At 41.5% G+C, this 20,574-nt stretch overlaps 1 protein-coding gene and 1 pseudogene across 1 annotated transcript in view; both read right to left on the bottom strand.

Annotated features, from left to right (window-relative positions):
* Nucleotides 1-19,716, bottom strand: part of LOC119523269 — a 69,132-nt pseudogene extending 49,416 nt beyond the window's left edge.
* The window catches only part of HTR2C (5-hydroxytryptamine receptor 2C), a 433,564-nt gene that overhangs the window by 72,383 nt on the left and 340,607 nt on the right, over nucleotides 1-20,574 (bottom strand). The gene's annotated exons all lie outside the window — the stretch shown is intronic.

The following is a 20,574-nucleotide window of genomic DNA, read 5'->3' as shown; positions in this document are numbered from 1 at the left end:
AAGAGTGCAGTAACTCCATTGGACTAATTTCCTGATCTTAACATTCCCATCCACATCCAAGTTGTCCCAAAAGTTTTAGAACAGTTTTAAGCTTTAATAACCTAGAAGCACAAACATGGCAAACTCAAAAAAGACACTGTTCAGAATCCAATAGCTGTTTAAATTTCACTATACTTCTTGAGTTTTGTGATTTGGTCATTAGAGCTTAAACTGCCCTTAGACTTTTAGGATGCCTTGTATAGTTCTCAAGACCGAGTACTTGCCCTAGCTTGTTTCATCTGGTGACCAACATTTAAACTCTGAAATGGATTAAATTGTTTTCTTTAAAAGTCATTTCTATTCTTTGCTGGCTATAGCCTCAGAGTAAATCTGTTTAAAAATTTCTCTAACTTAAATATTTACAGCTTTCTCACTTAGACATCACAGGGGATGTGATTAGTTTGGTGAAGAGTACAGAAGGAGTTCTAAAATTCTTCTGTTACAGCAATAATCTCATCCTCTATGTTTGATGTCAGTGCAGCTGAAAGATTTGGAGGCATTTTTATGATTGTGAGTATTGAAATGGTGATATTTTAATAAATCTCCACAGATTCATCAATTTTTTAAAAAAATTTTCTTGATTTCAGGTGTCTCCTCCCCTTCTGAATGACCAATATTTGGAATTTTATCCACAACTTCTTTTTTTTATAAGAGTCTCATGTATTTTCTGGGCCTTGACAATTTCCCTCTGTGCATAAAAATGACTTTTTGCTTGGTCAGGAGGGGAGCAAATAAATTAAAATCATTAACCCACTTGTTCAGTTTTTTGATGTTTTCCTGAAACTGTTCACAGACTTTGGTTCCACTGCTTCTGTTCAGTTGGTGTCATTGAATTCCCAAGTTTTTTCCTCAACACTAAAATTTCCTCTCTCAGTTGCTCAACAGTTTCCATTATTTCCTTTTTCATTAGGATCCATTTTGGTTTGCAGCCATTATCTATCAATATTCTGTTCAGGCTGTGATCATGTGAGCAATATATGAACAGCCAGAAAACTTTTTTAGAGGTTTTCCTTTCCTACCGAGATTGTCAAAGTCCCCTTTTGCCATTGATTCCTAAATGAGATCCTCCACTAAATGCTGCATTGCTTGAGTTATCTTTTGGTTTTTACCCTGTCTCACATCTTTATCAATTATGCTATTAGCAAAATACTGGCTTTGTAGTTTCTGCTTTTGATATCCCATCACTTGCTCAGTCTCACAGGCTGCTCTAAATTAGTTACATGGCTTCTCTCATTGACTCAGAGGCCTAAAACCAGTATCTTTGAAAATTTAAATAATGCCCATGTTGGGGTGTTTTATATTTGAATTTGTCTTCTTCTTCCTCTTCTTCAAACTGTGGGCACCCTGGGCCAAGTTCCTTCCCTAAGGGCCTTGAAGCCTGTGCACACAGCAGCTTGCTTGACCTAGGTCATTTAAGGTTTGACTTACTCTCTTTGTATGATCAGGCATCTGACACTAAATGTAATCTATAGCTTACCGCCTTCCTGAAACTCTCTGAGATACTATTATCTACAAGATAACCTATAATCCTCTCCTCTTACCTATTGACTACAGTTGATCCTTCTTTATGTCACAAGACCCCCACTCCCACACTTATGCTCTCATACCCATTGGAATGCCTTTGTGTCAAGCTCTTATAAACAGCCTGATCAGTTCCCCCAAAGTGCAGAGTACCTCCACACTGAACTCTGAACTTGCCACCATTCAGAGCAGCTCTTGACTTCATTCAGAGCAGTGTAACTGACTTCCTTTTCTTTGTAAGTAGCTCTGAATAAAAGCACATGCCTCAGAGTGTGCCTGGCATCTTCTTTGGCCTCTTGGCAGCAAAAGCCCCTTTGGGCCATGACAATTGCCATGCCAGCTCAGAGACTAAAGAAATCTCAGTCACTGATGTCATGAACTTGGGGAAGGGAAAGTGGAAGCCCCCTTGGTGGGATACTGGGGTGGCTTGCATTGTCTATGTGGGAAGGGGTGGCTACCCTCCTAGATGAATGGGGACAACCAAGAGAGTATGAATGCACCTGCACCTCCCTAGTTGGACTAATAGCCATCCTGCAGCAGGCTGCAGGATTATTGGGACTTCAGAAAGAGAAAAAGTGTCATCAGACTGCCACTGCATAGGCTGGCCATTTTTAGAGGCTGTGCATGCAGCCATGGAGGAGGCTTTAACAGCTAAAATGGTGGTGTGCCATTTGGAAGAGGAATTGAAGTTAGAGAGAGATAGGAGATTGACCCAAGTAGAATTGGAGGATGCTTTGAATGAAAGATTAAAGCAAGCAGATAGAGACCTAGAAACTTTAACCTGTTGCTATGCTGGAGTGAAAGGGCAGAAACTGAATAAGGTCCAAGTCAGGTACATTTTAACCTCCCCTGATTGGGATCCTAAATTATGGGATCCAGTGGATTCTTCCTCAGATGAGTATGACCAACCATCCTCTGGTCCAATTCAAAGTGACATCAGAGCATGTCACAATCCCTGATGAGGCAGGTGGAGAGAAGGAGGGTGCTCCTGAGGTGCTCCCTGCTGCACCTACTGAGCAAAAGGTGTTCATTATATTGTGGGACTTTTCCACAGCTGAATTAAGAGATATTGGGAATCAATATAGACAAAAACCTAGGGAACCCTTAGCAAATTGGCTGCTGTGGCTGTCTGAAAATGGTGTTGATGGCACCTTGCTTTCTAGGCATTAGATGAGTAAGCTATCCTCACTCACCATCCTTCCTTGCTATGCCAGCACATGTATGCACTAGCCCTTAGCACCAAAACACATTCAATATTTGATTGGCTTATATGCCAGTGTAAAGAAGTCTGACCTAATGAAGGGGACTTATCTCACCCACCCTCTCAGTGAAACACTATATATGAGCTCCAAGATGTACTTCAGGGGCTGGGAATGAAACACTCAATATAAGTGCCAGGTGCCATTGGGCCAGATAATATACCCTTCACTGGAGGACTGTGTGGGACAATTCTGCATACTGCTCTTAACCAAAGATATGAAACATCAATGCCAGCTCTCAATCTGTTAATAGGAAAGCCTTTGTCTGAAGTGGCCCAGGTAATTGCCCAACTAGGAGAAACAGACAACCTGAGGTGAAACAACACTGGAGTTAGAGCTACTGGTTGTGCCTTCAGGGAGCATTATGGCCTGTACCAGGTGTCACATAGACAAATGTAGGCAGACTTGGTGACTGCCAGGATAAAAACAGAGGAAATCGTTGGGCAGCCAAATGCAGTGTTAATTAAGCTATGAAGTATGTTACCTAAGGAACAAAGGTTTACTAAGCCAGAGGTTAGAACTCTGGAAGAGGATACTATATTTACAAAACACATGATCCCTGGCCCATGCCTCATAAGGAGACTTCTGCTCCTACAGCAGAAGAGGTCTGGGAGGCCCACTTTCCCCTAGATTAGGGGTGGGGCCAAGATCCCCAAGTGAGAGAATTCATGGAGACACTGGTGATCTGAGGCCACATTTAGAAATATTTTCTGGTCCCAAACCAATGAGCATAGAATTTTGGCTCTAGTGGACACCAGAGCCAAATGTACCCTAATATATGGAAAAAGACCATGAACCAGAATCCACACATTAACCATTGCTGGGCATGGGGGCCAAGGAATTAAAGTAACACAGAAGTGGGTAGTAATGCAAATTGGCCAACTGCCCCCTCAAACTTATACAGTGTATATATCTCCTATTCCAGGGTATATACTAGGTGGCATTTTGCAGAATACTACCTTGCAAACTATCATAGGGGAGTTTTGCCTCCAGTGTCAAGTAGTCAAAAGTTGTTCTCAGGGGGCATGCTAAATGGTCACCAGTGAAGGTGCCTCCTCCCAGGTGCATGGTAGCAGTGCACCAGTATAAGCTGCCTGGAGGCTATCAGATCACTGCCACTTAAAAGGAGCTAGAAAGAGTGGGCATCACTATCCTCATTCATAGTCCTTTCAATAGCCCTGTTTGGCCAGTGAGAAAACCTGATGGGACCTGGAGGATGACTACTGATTATAGGGAAATAAATAAATAATGCCTCCCCTGTTTGCTACAGTGCCAAACATTGCTACCCTGCTGCAAGACATCAGTACACAATTAGGCCTGTTCCATTTTGTGTTAGATCTTGCTAATGTCTTTTTCAGCCAATCTGCATTCACCTTCACATGGGAATGACAACAGTGGACTTTCACTCTGTTGTCACAAGTGTATCTCCACAGTCCCACCTTCTGCAATGGCCTGTAACACAAGATTTGATGAAATGGACACCCCCTAAAAATATCACTATGTTTCACTATATTGATGATATCATGCTAACCAGTAATTCTCTTCCAGAACTAGAAATCACTGCTAGCACAGTGGTGACCCACCTTGAAGGTCAAGGATGGGTGATAAATTGAAACAAATTACAAGAGCCTGGAAATTCTGTCAAATTTTGGGGTGTTGTTTGGTTGGGTAAGACTAAAATTATTCCTTCTGCCTTTATTGATAAAGTGAAAAATTAACCTACTCCATGCACCCCCAAGAAATTAAAGGCTTTCCTTGGTCTGTTAGGCTATTGGAGACCCTTTATACCCCATGTGGTGCATATTCTGAAAAGTTTGTACTTGTTAGTTCAAAAGAGAAAAATATTCCATCCTAATCAATGTCAATACATTTGCCTCCACAAGATTGCACTAAAAAACATGGCATTTTGGGGGACATAATACATCCAAAATAGTACATTCCACTCCCTGGATCCCAAAAGGACATGATCTTTCCATACACAAAATACATTCATCCCATCAAAATATCACAAAAACTTAAATCATTTCAGTAACAATAGGTAAGTACAAGATCTTATCAAAATCACTTACAGGTATGGACAGTCCTAAAACAAAATTCCCCTCTAGCTGTGGACCTGTGAAACTTAGAACAAGTTATCTGCTGCCAATATACAAAGGAAGGACTATCATAGGATAAACATTCCCATTGCCATAGGGAGAAATTGAAAGGAAAACAGGGTTCACAAGACCAAAACAGTTCCAAAAACCTGCAGGGAAACTCCTTTAGATTTCAAAGTCTGAGAGTCATTTGTAGAATGATGTTCCATCCTTGGGGATTGAAAGAACAGGAGTTGAACCTTTTCCAAAGGCTTACATGGTAGCCCCTTTCTCTTCAAATGCTGGGGTAAGTGCTCCAACATAACCATGCATTGGGATGACCCCCTTTTTCTTGGCCCCACCCTCATCAGGCATTGGGGCATTACCAGGACTCTGCCTCTCTGGGTCAAAGGGTCTCCCCTCCCTGAACAGTGGGGTGGCAGCCAGGCTGTCCCCAATCCCTGGGGAGTGTGCACCACCCTTTCTGAGGCCTAGGGTGGCAGCACTGTTCCTGAACATTGAGGTGGAAAGCCCACCCTCTGCCTCTGAAGCAAACTCACCCTTTCCACGTGCATGGGTTGTTCTGCTCTCCCTGCCTGAGACCTCTTGACTCCAGACCTCAACTTCCACGATTCTGTCCTTGAAGAAATTTTTCCTTCAATTTGTTTCTTCTCTGTCCCCCAACCCCACAGTGCAGACTGGAAGTGGTTCTGTCTATACAGATCTCACAAAAATTCTGTTGGCTTGGCATGCAGTTTACAGGGGTCAAAACCATCAGACAATGGACTTTCCACAAATCCTTTCTGGATAACTCCATCTCCAATCCTGGCTAGTACTGAGATGACAGTCACGTTCCAGGTTTGGTTAATTCCTCATGTAAGGCTGTAGTTTCTGGGGTCTCACTTTCTGGAAGCCCAGAATTTTCCTATTAGTTCCTGGTTTCTTTGAACCCAAGAGTTCATTTCTCAGCTTATCCCTTTTGTCTCACATTTTATTATAAGCTGCAAGGAGAAACCAGGCTACATCTTCAAATTTTAGTTTCAAAATCTCCTCAGCTAAGTATCCCAGCTCATTGCTTTCAAATTCTGCCTTCCATCTGACACCAGGACTCAATTTTGCCAAATTCTCTGCCAGTTGAAAACAGGGATTGCCTTTCTTCCAGTTTGAAATGACACATTCAACATTTCTGCTGAAGGCCTCATCTGAAGTATCTTTAGAGTCCATATTTCTTCCAAGAGTCTCTTCAAAGCAGTCTAGATCTTTTCTATCAAGCTCCTCATAATTCTTCCAGAATCTTCCCCTTTTCCATTCAAAAAGTATTCCAACATATTTGGCATTTGCAAACTCAGCAGCACCCCACTTTTCTGGTACAAAAATCTGTTCTGGTTTGCTAATGCTGCTGTTATGCAAAATACCAGAAATGGTTTGGCTTTTATGAAGAGGTTTATTTGGTTACAAATTTACAGTCTGAAGGCCATGAAAATGTCCAAATTAAGGCAACTACACAGGAAGGAAGGAAGGCTAGTGACATCTGGAGAACCTCTTCCCAAGGTGGCTTGTCCCATGCCCACCATTGACAGAGAAGGGAGTATATCTGACTCTGCATGTTATACTGATGGATCAGCACACAGACAACCTGCTATCTGGAGAGCCATGGCTGTCCATCCCAGTACTGACACCATCTGGTGGGAGACTGGAACTTTGCAAAGCAGCCAGTGGGCTGAGCTGTGGACTGTATGGATGGTCGTTGTCCATGAACCAGGGATTGCTTTGACTGTACAGGCAACTGGGCCATGCACCAGGGCTTATCTGTATGGATGGCCACCTGGAAACAAGAACAATGGACAGTAGTCAGTCATTCCCTGTGGGGAAGAGAAATGTGTGAAGACATCTGGACTGCCTGCCACAAGTGCAAATTAACCATTTATCATGTCTCTTCCCATAACACCAATTCATTACCAGGTAACATAGAAGCCAACACCCTGGAAAAAATCTGAAGCCTAGGACAACAATGCAGAAAGCTGCTGAGTGGCTATATTGAAGAACAGGGCACTGAGGATATCAGACCCTGTGGAGGCTGACACAGCAGTTTCAACTACCTATCACCAGACCCCAATTAAAAGAAGTAGTGGATGTTTGACCCCCTTGCTTGCTACAATGGTCCAGAATGCTTCCTCACTGACTTGGGCACATGGGCTGAGACCAGATCCCTGTCACCTGGTGGAAAGTAGACTATATTGGTACCCTTCCTCTGTCTGAAGGGGCAAAATATGTCTTCACCAGTGTTCATATAGCTACAGGACTTCTGCTGGCCTTCCCAGTGGACAAAGACAACCAACCAGCTACAATAGATAGCCTAGAAAAGTTGAGTGCCTTCATCAGGGTCCCCATGCAGGTGGACAGTGATAGAGGAACCCCATTTACCAGGCAGCTAACCCAAACCTGGGCTGATGAGCCTGATGTCCTCTGGACATTCCACCTACCCTATGATGCTATGACTGCATTTGATGATGCACTTCAGGCCAACCCTACATCCCTACTACCCTTTATGACACTTTACCACATACACCCAGCAATTGGGAAATGGCAAAAACTAGATAAAGAACAAAGTAGACTGCCTGATGCTTTTATCTTTTAGCTATTTTAGCCCTAAATGGTGCCACCATAGTAACTGAAAAGCATGTAGCTGCTTTACCTAACCATGCTGTGCAAGAGCTGTAGCAGAATTGATTGAGAGAATGAATGGCCTTTTAAAAGAACACTTGAAAGATGACAAAAATTACCTACAGCAACAGATTCAATGACTGTACTCAACAGTAATCAGTATGAACTCCAGGCCTAGGCTGCTGCCTGCATCCTGTAAAGATGGTAACTGCTGGGCTCATTTTCAAGAATGCACAGGAGCTGAGAGAGGAGCTGGAACACAACCTGGGATCAGCAGATGCCAGGCCACATGCCTTCCCAGCTAATAGAGATTTCCCAGACTCCATTGGCCTTCCTTCAATGAAGGTATACCTGTGTGGTTGGCTTAATTTGGACATTTTCGTGGCCTTCAGTCTGTGAATTTGTAACCAAATAAACCCCTTTTATAAAAGCTAATCTATTTCTGGTATTTTGCATAACAGCAGCATTAGCTAACCAGAACACCTCTGCACGAAACAGGTCCCAGTGCTAGGTATGCACTGAGTTGCTGTCATCTGGCACCACCAGCCTCCTGTGGACCATTGCTCCTGCCAACCAGACAATTTGGGATGCCATGCTGATGTGGCAATGCACTGACTGATGGCAAGTGTGGAAGGATTTCTTCCCTTTCTCTGCATCACCAAATATTTTTCCCTCAAAGACTGAATATTATTTGCACATATATTCCTGGAAGCAAATTAATAAGTCCCAGCCTATATATGGGTATTCAGTACATGAAGGTTTAGGATGGCTCACGCCGAGACTGTAACCATAGATAAAGTGGCTCCAGTTTGTATGGAGCATACTGAAGGATATAAAGAAATGGGATGGCTGCCCCCTGAACTGTGGTATGACCATTTACCTACAAAAGGATAGACATTTTCAGTGGCAAAATGTTAAATTTAGCCACAGAGCCTATCCATCCCCTAAGAGGTGGCTATGGACCTGTGGGCAGAATGGCTGGCCCTACCTGCCCTAAGACTGGATTTGATGATGCACTTGGGGCAAACACTACATGCCTACTACCCTTTTGACACTTTACCACATACACTCAGCAATTAGGAAATGGTAAAAATGAGATATAGAATAAAGCAGACTGCCTGGTGGTTTTATCTTTTAGCTATTTTAGACACAGGTGGTGCCACCATAGTAACTGAAAAGCATGTAGCTGCTTTACCTAACCACACTGTGCAAGTGCTCAATGAGTCAAAACTAGCTATAGCATTGCTTAATGATGAAACTACACAACTTAGGAAAGTAATCTTACAAAATAGAATGGCTCTGGATATTTTAACTGCTGCCCAAGGCATTACCTGTGCTTCAATTGATATTCAATCCTGTGTATATATATCTGATAACTCACAAAATGTAATACAAGCTCCTAATCTCATACAAGATCATATAAAAATTATTGAACATTTATCTGATGATACTTTTTCCAAATGGCTTAATTCTTTAACTTGACCATGGTGCCACTTTTTATAGGATTGCTGTCCATATCTACTGGTTTACTTGTACCCTGTTGCTTACTGTATTGTGGATTATGGATGCAATGTCTGTCCTATGGTCAATGCAAACTGCTGTGTGGGGGTGGATTGTGGGACCCCTGGGCCCAGGGCCTTCACTAAGGGCCTTGAAGTCTGTGCACACAATAGCCTGCTTGACCTAGGTCAGTTAAGGTTTGACCTACTCTCCTTGTATGATCAGGCATCTGGCACTAAATGTAATCTATAGCTTACCTCCTTCCTGAAACTCTCTGAGATACTATTATCTGCAAGGTAACCTATGATCCTCCCCTCTTACCTGTTGACTACAGTTGATCCTTCTCTATGTCACAAGACCCCCACTCCCACACTTATGCTCTCATACTCATTGGAATGCCTTTGTGTCAAGCTCTTATAAACAGCTTGATCAGTTCCCCCAAAGTGTAAAGTACCTACACACTGAGCTCTGAAGTTGCCACCATTCAGAGCAGCTACTGACTTCACTCAGAGCAGTGTAACTGACTTCCATTTCCTTGTAAGTAAGCCCTGAATAAATGTTCATGCCTCAGAACATGCCTGGCATCTTTTTTGGCCTCTCAGCAGCATAAACCCCTTAGGCTATGACAAACTTTATTCTGTCTGGCATTTGTTTGTTCTATAACATGGGAAAGCATCTTCCTATAAGTTTCTTCAACCCTTATAAATGTAGAATCAGCTGAACTAGACCCACTATCTGGATATATTGCTTGGCCAGATTATGAAAAGATTCTCTGACATCATCTGCAGAGCATCCTTTATCAAGTTTCAGTAGCCTATAATATTCTCTGATCTTCTTTTGGATTTATGATTTGACATCATTCTATTCCTAATGACACCAAGGTATGGAAATATTTTCATTTGATTAGGAATCATTGAAGCATTTATCAGATGAGATCTTAATATTTGAGCCATCATCAGGCACCTTGTGTTCATTATTATACCCAAAGTTTTTCCTAGCAATGATCTTCAGTGCCAAGTTGGGGCCCAGCTCTTTTCACACCCATACTGCACCTCTATGCATGCATGTGCAATCTCACTTCACTCCTCAGGCATCTCCACTGTGGCTGCAGACCCAGGTTTCCACTGGACTAGACCACCTGCCACTTTATATTGAGGGGTTCCCAGCAGGGGTGAGAGGGCAGAATCAGACTTGATAAGATCAGGTTATCTGCTTTTCCTGTAAGACCAAGAATGCTCCTTGAAACAAACTCTATTCAGGACACAGGTAGGGGACCTCCAGAGGTTCTGACCCACCTTGTAGTGACCCATTCCACCTTTGCCCAAACACTAGGTGGGAGGTGGTTTCTAAACTGCACACTCTTAAATAACTAATGCATAAATAAAGGAATTAAGCAGGGAGGGGGGAACTGCTCGGAAATCCCAGGGAACCTATGCCAATACCAAGGACTTTTGGGTCAGCGGCAGAGAACAGCCTTAAATCTCAGGGAACACCTAGGAGGTTTGACTGTTAAACCTGCCCTTCCTCCCTAACCACTCAGGCACACGCCCCTCATTGAGGGCAGACAGCACTGACAACACACCCAAATTAAGTGCACCAATTGGACCCCAAAAGAATCAGATCCCCACATAACACAAAGTTGGGGAGAACTGACTTGAGGGGAATAAGTTACTCATGGATGCCATCTGCTGGTTAGTTAGAGAAAGTGTATGCCACCAAACTGCAATTCTAACAAATTAAAGATCAAGTAAAGCAAATGCCAAGAGGCCAAAAACAACAGAAAATCTTAAAGCATATGATAAAACCAGACGACATGGAGAACCTGAACCCAAACACTCAAATCAAAAGATCTGAAGACACACAGTTCCTGGCAGAATTAATCAAAGAACTACAGACAGGCAAAGAGAGCATGGCACGGGATATAAAAGACTTGAAGAAGAGCATGGCACAGAATATGAAAAACATAAAAAAGCCCCTAGAAGAGCATAAAGAAGATATTGCAAGAGTAAATAAAAAAAACAGAAGATCTTATGGAAATTAAAGAAACTGTAGGCCAAATTAAAAAGACTCTGGATAGTCATAATACAAAATTAGAGGAAGTTGAACAACAACTCAACCTCCTCGAGGATCACAGAACAGAAAATGAAAGAACAAAAGAAAGAATGGGGAAAAAATTGAAAAAATCAAAATGGATCTCAGGGATATGATAGATAAAATAAAACATCCAAATTTAAGACTCATTGGTGTCCCAGAAGGGGAAGAGGAGGATAAAGGTCTAGAAAGAGTACTCAAAGAAATTGTTGGGGAAAACTTCCCAAACCTTCTACACAATATAAATACACAAAGCATAAATGCCCAGCGAACTTCAAATAGAATAAATTCAAACAAACCCACTCCAAGACATATTCTGATCAGACTCTCAAATACTGAAGAGAAGGAGCAAGTTCTGAAAGCAGCAAGATAAAAGCAATTCACCACATACAAAGGAAACAATATAAGACTAAGTAATGACTACTCAGCGGCCACCATGGAGGTGAGAAGGCAGTGGCATGACATATTTAAAATTCTGAGAGAGGAAAATTTCCAACCAAGAATACTTTATCCAGCAAAACTCTCCTTCAAATTTGAGGGAGAGCTTAAATTTTTCACAGACAAACAAATGCTGAAAGAGTTTGCTAATAAAAGACCTGCCCTACTTCAGATACTAAAGCGAGCTCTACCGACAGAGAAACAAAGAAATGAAAGAGAGATATAGAGACTTTTAACAGACATATATAGAATATTACATCCCAGGTCACTGGGACACATGTTCTTCAGTAGTCACGGATCTTTCTCCAGAATGGACTGTATGTGGGGACATAAAAACAAGCCTCACTAAAATAAAAAATATAAAAATGAATTTGTTCAAAGAACATTCTCTGCCCACAATGGAATACAAATAGAAGTCAATAACCATCAGAGACTTGGAGAATTCACAAACACCTGAAAGATAAAAATGAGCGGGAGAAGAAAACATTCCCAGAGAATCAAAAGCTGAGGAACTTCATCACCAGTAGATCAGTCCTACGCAGGCTGAAAGAAGGGACACTAAACAATTGACTGAAACCACATGAAGAAATAAAGATTTCCAGTAAAGATCACATGGTAGATATAAAGACCAATACTACTGTATGGTTGATTTATAACTCCACTATTTACTTCCTACAGGATCTAAAATACATAAACTGTAATGATAAATTGGTGGTTTTGGACTCAATGTAAAATATGTAATTCTTGACAAGAACTACATAAAGGTGGGGGAATGGAGGAGTATAGGAACACAGTTTACATGTCCTATTGAAGTTAAGTTGGTATCAAAGAAAAACAAGATTGTTATAGATTTAAGAGGTTAAATTTAAGCCCCATGGTAAACACAAAGAAAGTATCAAAGAATATGACCAAAGAGATGAAAAGTAGAGTAGGGGTTCCAAGAAATGGGGGAAGGGGCAATGGGGAGTTAAGAAATGAGAGTAGGGGTTTTGGTTTGGGGTGAAGGGAAACTTCTAGAAATGGATGGTCGGAAGGTGATAGCATTGCAACATTCTAAATGTGATTAATCCCACTAAGGGAATGCTAGGGAGGGGTGGAATAGGAAGATTTAGGCTATATATATATCTTTCCAAAATTGAAAAAAAAAATAAGACAGTCTAAATAGACGACAATTAAATGCCAAGGATGATCCTGGACGGGATCTGAGGCCGGAGGAGAGGAGGCTCAAAGGGACACAGCTGGGACACAAGGAACAAAAAAAAGGAAATATAGAATGTAAGCTTTATATCAATGTTGAATTTCTTGAACTTCTTAGCTGTGTTTAATGAGATTGCATAAAATAATGTTCTTATCCATGGGAAAGGTATATGTGAATTATATTGCCTGTTCAAAATATGTGCATCTTGCTCCCATATGTTCAGAAGATAGAGCAATAGATGATGGGTGTTAGGGAGGGAGGGAGGGAGGGAGAGAGGGAGGGAAAGAAAGAGTGGTGTGACAGGATCTTAAAGATGATGGATCAGGGTATCAGGGGAGGGGGGTCAGGGTATGATGGAATTCTATGTAGGGGGTTTGTACTGTTTTTACAACTGTTCCTGTAAGATTGAACTTATTTCAAAATAAAATTTATTATTAATAATAAAAAAAGGAATTAAAAAAGAATTTAGATAATACCTTGATGTCAAGGAAAATGAAGATACAACCTCCCAAAACATATAGGAGGCAATTAAAGCAATGTTTAAAGGAAAATTTATAGCAGTAAATACCTATATTAAGAAAGAAGAAACATTTAAACCCTACAACCTAACCTTCTATCTTAAGACACTGTAAAAACAATAGCAAAGTATGCATAAGACAAGTAGAAGGAAGAAAATAATAATGATTACAGTGGAAATTAATGGTTTAGAGAATAGAATACAATAAAATCATTGAAACCAAAAGCTTGTTCTTTGAAAATAGCAACAAAATTGACAAACCCTTAGTTAGACTGAACAAATTAAAAAGAAAGAAGACTCAAAATTACCAGAATCATAAATGAAATAGGGGATACTATCACTGACCTTATATAAATAAGAAGGGTTATAAGGGCATACAATAAGAAACAAAAATCACATGGACTTCTCCACTGGTGCAGTAAAAGCACTTTGGATATACAGCACCCTTTCATAATAAAAAAAAAAAAACTTGACAAACTATGAATAGAAAGAAACGTACTAAACCTGATACAGAGCCTCTAGGAGAACCCAGAGCTAAAATCATACTTAGTGCTGAAAGCCTGGATGCTTTCCCCTAAGATCAAGAATGTTAACACTCACCACTTCTATTCAACATCATAACAGAGGTTATAGCCTGGGCAATTAGACAAGGGAAAAGAACTTAAAGACATCCAGATGGGAAAGGTAAAAGGAAAGCTATCTCTCTTTGAAAATTGCATGATCCTTTATATAGAAAATCATAAGGAACTCATTACAAAATCATTGGAACTAATAGTTCTGAAAAGTTCCAGAATACAAGATTAATATCCAAATTCTATTATATTTTGATACACTATCAATGAACATTTGGAAAATTAAATTAAGAAAACAATAGCATTTACAGTAGCATCAAAAAGAATAAAATATTTAGGAATAAATTAAATAAAAGAAGGACACAACTTATACTCTAAAGACTAATAATATTGGCAGGGGCTAGGGTAATGGGAGCTAAGGGAGTGACGGCTAAATATTATGGGGTTCCTTTTTGAGATGACGAAACTATTCTAAAATTGAGAGTAGTAATTTTGCTTGTTTGAAACTCTTATGTGCCCCAGAAAAAGCCATGTTCTTTTAATCCATTCCTATGGGTGCAGATCTATTGTGGGTTGTACCTTTTGGTTAAGTTATTTCAATTGAGATGTGACCCAGCCAATTCAAGGTGGGTCTTAATCCTTTTACCAGAGTCCTTTATGAGAGGATAAAAGAGAGAAAAAGCTCAGAAGCTCAGAAAGAAAAATCCCCCAGAGTCACAGAGAGGAATCCACTGAAGCCAGAGGCTGAAAGCAATAAAGCCCAGAAGAGAAGGGCAAGAAGATGCAGGCCATGCACTTTCCCATGTGTGATGGTTAGGTTCATGTGTCAACTTGGCCAGGTGATGGTGCCCAGTGGTCTGGTCAAGCAAGCACTGGCATAATGGTTATTGAAAGGACATTTTGTGTCTGGTTCATAAACCCAAAGACTATTTTATTAAATCATCAATCAAATGATTGCATCTCTGGCTGATTACATCTATGTTCAATTAAGGGAGTGTATTCTGCAATGAGAGAAACTAATCAGTTGGATTTAATTCAATCAGTTGAAGACTTTTAAGGGAGAAGAGAGAACTTCCATTTCTTTTTCATCCAGCCAGCCTCCCCTGAGGAGTTCATTGAAGACCTTCATCAGAGTTGCCAGATTGAAGCCTGACCTATGGAATTTGGAATCAGTCATCCTGCCCTATGGGGTGTGGACTTCTGCATCCCCACCATTGCATGAGACACTTTTATAAAATCTCATATTTACAGTTATCTCCTGTTGATTCTGCTTCCCTATAGAATCCTGACTAATACAGCTTGGTACCAAGAATGGTTCTTGAGAAACACAATCTTAAAATGGGTTTTTACAATTGGTTTTCAACTCTGATTAGATTCAAAGGCACTGATAAGTCTATTTCCAATAATCAAGATGGCACTGGCAGTTTGTGGCATGAATTGGCAACAGAGATACACAAAATACCACCATTTAATTCTCCTAATCATATTCTTGTATGAGGCTAGGCTCTGGGTGACAGTGTTTTTGAAATCTTAACAAAGTTGATTTTCAATTCTGATTAGATGCAAAGGCACTAATGACTCTGTTTCTAATAATCAAGATGGCACTGGCAGTCCAAGGCATAAATTGGCAATAGAGACATGCAAAATATCACCATTTATTCTCCTAATCATATTCTTGTATGAGGAAAGTTTCTGAGTAACAGTGTTTTTGGAAACTTAACAAAGTTTTGTGGAGATAAGAGGTATAATGATGTTTGTTTGGTGTTCTTAGATATGCTGTCTACAGTTATAAGAGAAAGGGATTAGCTGAAGGCTTCAAATTTGCATCTAAAACACCATATGAAAGGTGTAAATGTTTCTATATGTGCTCTGAAAGAAAATATTATTTCCTGTGGCCACATACTTGAGATGTCTGAAAACCAGACCCAGAGTCTCATTGTGTGAGCAGCAGACTTACAATTAACTAAAATATCAAATTCACAGGGTGCCTGCTGTTAAACTAAAGACATTGATTGGAAAAGAATGGGATCCTGAAAATTGGGATGGGGACATATGGGTTGATACTGATGGCAGTGGGGACATTGGAAACCTGGATTCTGCTGAGTCTTTGCTTGATATTCCTCTAATGGTCTGCCATGAGGAAACAGGCCACCCTCCACCTCCAGCCTGCCTTGAGGAAAAAGCCCCAAATCTCCAGCCTTCCCAGAGAAGATAGCTACCCAACTACCAGCCTGCCTTGATGAAACAGCTTCCTGACTTTCAGTCTGCCCTGAAGAAGCTGCCATCTAACCTCCACCTAAAGGGATTAACACTTCAGGGCCTACTAAACCTATAATCACCTTCCCTGGGTAAACAGCCCTCATTCTTCTGTCTGGAGAGATTAATCCTGTTTAACTAGATGAAATTGCAATGGAATGCCCTGAGGTAATTGACTTGAAGGATACTTCTAATACTTTTCATGACCTACCCCAATCACCACTCTTTTCTTCAAGACCTATAACTAGACTAAAGTCCCAACAGGCCCTGAAAGGTGAGTTACAAAGTGTGACCTATGAGGAAGTATGCTATACTTCAAAAAAAATGCATGAGATTTTCCAATCTATATAGACAGATCAGGAGAATATGTGTGGGAATGGATATTCAGGGTGTGGGATAATGGTGGAAGGAATATAAAGCTGGATCAGGCTGAATTTATTTATATGGGCCAACTAAGCAGAGAGTCTGCATTCCCTATTGTAGCTTGAGGGGTTAGAAAGGATGTTAACATTGTGTTTGGGTGGTTGGATGAGACATGGATGAAGAGGTGGCTGACATTACCTGAGGTTGAAATGTCAGAACTGCCCAGGTATAATGTAGAGGAGGGGATCCAAAGGCTTAGAATTATTGGAATGTTACAGTGGATTTATCATGGAAGACATGCTCACACAAGCCAGAAATGTCCAGGGGACACAAGTTTTACCAGGACTGTGAGGAATATTTTTGTGAGACTAATCCCATTATCCCTGAAGAGTTCTGTAGTTGCCCTTCTCTGTTGGTCAGATATTCCTGTAGGAATGCCTGGCTGTCACTGAGCTGGAATACTAAAACACAATGGGGGTAACTAGATCTCATGTTGGCAAAAGCCTGATGGCAGCAGTTAGTCACCAAAGACAAGGTGGGCATGGCCATCATAGTGGACAGCAGACTCAAAGCCAGCACCCAAAATAATCTGACTTACAGAGACTTCTGGCATTGGCTAGTAGTTCATGGGGTACCTAGAAGTAAAATTGATGTAGAGTCTGCTAAATTCTTGTCTGATCTGTATAAGCAGAAGGATTCTAGGTCAAGTGAATTAAGGTCTAATTTGAATTACAGAAACAGAGAGTCACAGCCCCTTAATCAACTCCAAGACTTAAGACGTTAACAGACCCAGAGGCCTTTGAATGAGAAGGATGGAGACACTTGGGGAAGGACCCTGTTAAACTGCCAAAAATTTATACTGTGAAACTTCATCTCAGCCTTCCCAAGGGAGACTTGCAGTTTTTTTACTAGGGTAACTGCATTGGAGAAAAGGAAATGATCAGATAGACTGGCTCTGAAGCAACAATTCCAGGAGACTCAAAATGTCACTCTGGTTCACTATAGTAGGGGCTTATGGAGGTCAGCTGATTGGAGTTTTAGCTCAGGTCCATTTTACAGTGAATTCAGTGTGTCCTCTGACCAATTCTGTATTATTTCTCCAGCTCTGGAATGCATAATTGGAATAGATATATTTAGCAACTTGCAGAATCTCCACATTGGTTCCCTGACTCATGGAGTGAGGGCTATTATGGTAGGAAAGTCCAAGTGGAAGCCAGTAGAACTGCCCATGCCCAGAAAAATATTGAATCAGAAGCAATACCAGATTCCTGGAGGGACTGCAGAGATTAATGACTATCTTAAGGACTTGAAGGGTGCAGGGGTGGTGATTCCCACCACATCCACTGTCAACTCTCCTATTTGGCCTGTGCAGAAAACAAATGGATCTTGGAGGATGACAGTGGATTATCATAAACTTAACCAGGGGGTCACTCCACTTATAGCTGCTGTTCCAGATGTGGTATCATTGCTTGAGCAAATTAGCACATCCTCTGCTAGCTGATATGCAGCTATTGATCTGACAAATGATTTTTTCTCAATAGCTGTTAGTAGGGATGACCAGAAATGGTTTGCTTTCAGCTGCAATGCCAAAGGTATACTTTCCCTCTCCTACCTCAGGGGTATATCAACTCTCCAGCCCTATGTCATAATCTTGTCCACAGGGAGCTTGATCATTTCTCCCTCCCACAAAATATCACAGAGGTCCATTATATTGGTGATATCATGTTGATTGGACCTAGAGAGCAAGAAGTAACAACCGCACTAGACTTATTAGCAATGCATTTGCATGTCAGAGGATGGGAGATAAACCCAACAAATATACAGGGGCCTTCCACCTCAGTGAAATTTCTAGGTGTCTAGTAGTGTAGGGCATATTGTGGTATCCCTTCTAAGGGAAAAGATAAACTTTTGCATCTGTTCCCTCTTATGACCAAAATAGAGGCACAAGGCCAGGTGGTTTCTTTGGATTTTGGAGACAACATAATTTTCATTTTGGTCTGCTACTCTGGCCCATTTACTCAGTGACCAGAAGAGCTTCTAATTTTGAATGGGGACAGGAACAAGAAGAGGCTCTGTGAAAGTTCTAGGCTGTTGTGCAAGCTGCTCTGCCACTTGGACCATATGATCCAGCTGATACAATGGTGCTCAAATTCTCAGTGGTAAATAGAGCTGGACGGAGACTTTGGCAGGGTCCTATAGGAGAATCACAACACGGGCCCTTAGGATTTTGGAGTAAAGCCTTACTATCCTCTGCAGATAACAACTCTCCATTTGAGAAACAGCTTTTGGCCTGCTATTGGGCCTTAATAGAGTCAGAATGCTTAACTATGGGCCACCAAGTTACCATGTGACTTGAACTGGGTGTTGTCTCACCTCCCAAGCCATAAAGTTGAACATGCACAGTAGCACTCCATTATAAAATGGAAATGGTAAATACGACATATGGCTTGAGCAGTTCCTAAAGGCACAAGTAAGTTACATGAGGAAGTGGCCCAAATTTCCATGGTCCCCACTCCTGCCACATTACCTTCTCCTTCCCAGCCCACAACTATGGCCTCTTGGGGAGTCCCTTACAATCAGTTGACTGAGGAAGAGAAAACTCAGGCCTGCTTTACAGATAGTTCTGCATGATATGCAGGTACCATCCTAAAGTGGATAGCTGCAGCACTGAAGCCTCTTTCTGGGATGTCCCTGAAAGACAGTGGTGAGGGGAAATCTTTTCAGTGGGCAGAACTCTGAGCAGTACACCTGGTTGCTCATTTTTCTTGGAAGGAGAACTGGCCAGAGGTGCATTTGTGTACTCATTCATGGGCTATTGCTAATGGTTTGGCTAGATGGTTAGTGACTTGGAAGGATCACGATTGGAAAATTGATGACAAAGAAGTCTGGGAAAGAGATATATGGATAAACCTTTCTGAGCAGGAAAAAACAGGAAAAATTTGTGTGCCATGTGAGTGCTCACCAGAGGGTGGCTTCAGCAGAGGAAGGCTTTAATGAGCAATTGGATAAGATGACCTGTTCTGTGGATACCAGTCAGCCTCTTTCCACAGCTACTCCTTTCATTGTCCAATGGGTTCATGAAAAAAGTGATCACGGTGGTAGGGATGGAGGTTATGCAAGGGTTCAGCAACATGGACATCCACTCACTGAGGCCAACCTCGCCACAGCCACTGCTGAGTGCCCAAACTTCTAGCAGCAGAGACCCGCACTTGGTCCCTGACATGGCACCATTTCCCAAGGTGATCAGCCTGCTACCTGGTGGCAGGTTGATTACATTGAACCACTGCCATCATAGAAAGGGCAATGATTTGTCATAACTGAAATAGACACATACAACAGATATGGATTTGCCTTCCCTGCATACAATGCTTCCATGAAAACTACTATCCATGGGCTTACAGAAGGCCTTATCCACTGTCATGGTATTCCACACAGTGTTGCTTCTGATCAAGGAATCCACTTGATCACAAATGAGGGTGGGAATGGGCACAGGCTCATGGAATTCTCTGGTCTTACCATGTCTCCCTGTTATCCAGAGGCAGTTGGGTTGATAGAATAGTGGAATGGCTTGTTGAAGACTCAATTATAGCACTAACTAGGTTGCAATACCTTGCAGGGCTGGAGCAATGTTCTCCAGAAGGCTGTGTATGCTGAATCAGCATCCACTCTATGGTGCTATTTCTCCCATAGCCAGGATTTATGGGTCCAGAAATCAAGGGGTGGAAACTGGAGTGGCACCACACACTGTCATCCCTGCTTATCCACTAGAAAAATTTTGCTTCCTGTGCCTGCAAACTTAAGCACTGCTGGTCTATAGGCCTTAGTTCCAAAAGGAGAAGTGCTACTACCAGGCAACACAACAGTGATCCTATTGAACTGGATGTTCAGACTGCCACCCAGCCTCTTTGGGCTTCTCATCCCTCTGAATCAATTGACAAGGAAGATGATTAGTGTACTGGCTGGGGTGACTGATCCTGACTAACAAGGGGAAATAGGACTGCAACTACACGATGGAGATAAAGAAGAGTTTTCCTGGAATACAGGAGATCACATAGGGCATCTCTTAGTACTACCATTCCCT

The sequence above is a fragment of the Choloepus didactylus genome, chromosome X, assembly GCF_015220235.1.
Source record: "Choloepus didactylus isolate mChoDid1 chromosome X, mChoDid1.pri, whole genome shotgun sequence".
Taxonomy (NCBI): domain Eukaryota; kingdom Metazoa; phylum Chordata; class Mammalia; order Pilosa; family Megalonychidae; genus Choloepus; species Choloepus didactylus.
This window is presented reverse-complemented; position numbering and strand designations above follow the sequence as displayed.